At 37.8% G+C, this 2,891-nt stretch overlaps 1 long non-coding RNA gene across 1 annotated transcript; it reads left to right on the forward strand.

The window, feature by feature from the left end:
* Positions 1-1,531: 1,531 nt before the first annotated feature.
* LOC130012951 (uncharacterized) lies at positions 1,532-2,593 on the forward strand. Its single transcript, XR_008788181.1, has 2 exons — positions 1,532-1,682; positions 2,002-2,593. It is a non-coding gene; the product is annotated as an uncharacterized LOC130012951 (long non-coding RNA).
* Positions 2,594-2,891: the final 298 nt, after the last annotated feature.

The following is a 2,891-nucleotide window of genomic DNA, read 5'->3' on the forward strand; positions in this document are numbered from 1 at the left end:
CGAAGGAATGCATTTGACCTACAATGCTGTAACTTTGTGACTATTTGACCTATTTTACTAATTCTTTTTTCTTTGAGTATCTTGAAACATTTACTTCAAATCTGCAATTTCGGATTTTGGCATTTCGAAAATTCGTCGCTGTCATTTTGAACCGGAAGTTATTACCAATTTGACAACTTCTTTAATAGTTGTGCGATTTTCGTGAAATTTAGAATGTTAGTAGATCTTGCCAATGCGACTTCAATGATGTCCTTGGAAATTTTCTAAATTATCTCCCCTTGGTGAAATTAAGGACCAAAGTTTTCAAAAAAATCGTCGAAATATAGGTCAGAATGACCTAAAAAAAATATTCGATACTAGACAAGTAATTACTGATTCGTACACAAAATATGGAGTTTGTCGATCGAACCGGAAGTGCCACCATCTTTAAACGTGAAAAATCAAAAAGGCTTTTTTGCTATTTTACTTACAGACTTGGGCGTCATATTTTCGGAATCCTGGAAGGAATGCCTAAAAATCTATCGGATCAGAATTTTGATTTCGGTCACGTGATGGTCACCACTTTGAATTGAAAATGAAAAATAGAAGCAATTTGAAGGGCCGGGACTTTGGAACACAAGAACTCTCCTTCTAATTAAGCTAGAATGTTCAAACTTGGTGTAGGCGTTCACTAGGTCAATGTCATGATTGAGTTCAAAGATGAGCATTTTTTGCCTAGGGTAAGCAGAGATAAGCAAGCTGATTTGTTGATTCTTTAGGGCACGATGACATTGGTTATAATGAATGGAGGGCGATGAAACTCTTGTCAATCGAGAGGCTAATAGCTGGCCTGTTGTGTGAAATCATTGTATCATTTTTTGAAAATGTCCGGGGTAGCCGAAAAAAGGAGATCGAAATCCAAAAAGTCGTATTTTTACGATTTGGGGCATTTTTAGAGGTCGTGTAAAGTAAAATAAAGCATGCATATACATAATTTATTGATATTAAATATATCATATAAAAAACTAAACAATGAATCAGCTGTCATTGACAGATTTTATATTATAAGCATGGTCAGTGGAAGGTCAGCGTATTGTCTAACTTGAACTCACTGACTCCGTAACATTATTGTGGGTATGGTATAAGCTGAATTTGATGAGATGCACATATCTCGTATGACTATTTGGTACTTACAGTGTTAGACTTTGTCGTAACGTTACGGTCTCCATTCATCAAATCGTCGTTGGGGCTATAATACGATTTTGAATCAAGTTATTTATCACTGAGGGACTCAAAATTAGGTTTGATGTAGCTCTGCTCATTTACAGTGGCGAATTTAACGGGCTCATGGGTTCCAGCTCCCTCCTCTAGAAATTTCACAGCACCCGCATGGATTGTGGCTAATTTTGTGGCAGAATTTCTTAGCGGGAGAACCCCCTGACCCGACCCCCTTGCGGGGCTTCACGGTCGGTATCAGCCCCCCTCCCCACCACCATGGTTAATCCGGCGTTGATGTTCCCTCTTGTGCAGCTGCAAAAGAATGTACAAGTTCATTGCCTCATGAAAGCTGCTGAATTGAAAGAGGATGAAGATATTTTAAGGCATATCAGAGGGCAAGATTGTGTGGCCATTGAGGTCAGATATCACCAAAAATGTTATAGGCAATATACATGTACTGAATTTCTTAGACAGTTATCAGAAAGGTAAATATTTGTGATGTTTTTTTTATTTGTATTCTCCGCCTTCTTGCCACTGGTATTATTCAAATAAAACTGAACCATGGGTGAGTCCTGAAATTACTATGTTTTTGTCCAGTGGACGTTAAACCGCAATTCTCCTCTCTATCTCTCCTTGTACTGCTAATGCCTTCCTGTCTTCATTAGCTGGTTTCTGCATGAAAATAAGATGTTAACCCCTGTGTAAGTGTCTTTTTCCTCTGTTGTACGAAATTAATGAGAGTAAACCAAGCTCCAGAATTTTGTTTTAATTGTGTACATGTATATGTTTATTTATATTTTTCAGCAAAGATGACTAGCCCTCCGTCGAATATTAAACCACATACAATATATTCTGTGAAGATGTCATAAGAGAAAGAATCATAAATGTCCAGCAAAGTTGTCTTGTACAGAGAGAGAGAGAGAGAAATGGGGTTTAACGTCCACTCAACACAAACTAGGTCATTTTGGGACTAACATACGGTTTCAATTTTATTTCAATAATTCGCTTGCGCGTATGGGTCTTTAGCAGGGAGAGGAAACCGGAGTGCCCGGAGGAAAACCCACGAGGTTGAGAAGACGCCTCTATCTCCATGCCACATACGCTCACACCTGGGATCAAAGCCACAGCCACAAGCCAGAGCTGACCGACCAGCTAGAGGTCGAAGCGCGGCACTCTAGGCCATCCCAACCCCCCTTTCTTGTACAGACCTGTGCATGTGTAGTCAATGTGAAAATGAAAAAAAAACTGTTAAAGAGACCGAATTTGATGTTAATACATTTAGTGACAGTGATGATGATAATGAAGATTAACTTTGATGACATTTGATGTGCAGAGTAACTGTTTAATTTTGATTTTCAATGATTGTTTCACTTTAATAAATAATTTCACAACTGTTCATCCTGTTTTCTAACCTTTCCCTTCATTCCAGCCCAGATACACAATTATTTTTTTTTAACTTATATCTACATGTATGTTTGTAGTTTGACCATTAATCATATCCGAAATAGTAGTTCAAAGCTACATGTACAGTTGTAAAAATACTGTAGTGGCTAATTGAAAGGGAACATGTATGTGGGTTTAGAATGTTTATCTTAGTGGAAAAAAATCATGTGGTTCAATGCTTATAAAGTGCTACTGATCTCCATTATTTCAAAAGCATATCACTCAACTACTGTCAAACATATCCCCTGGCT

The sequence above is a fragment of the Patella vulgata genome, chromosome 5 (genome assembly GCF_932274485.2).
Source record: "Patella vulgata chromosome 5, xgPatVulg1.2, whole genome shotgun sequence".
In the NCBI taxonomy this organism is placed as follows: domain Eukaryota; kingdom Metazoa; phylum Mollusca; class Gastropoda; family Patellidae; genus Patella; species Patella vulgata.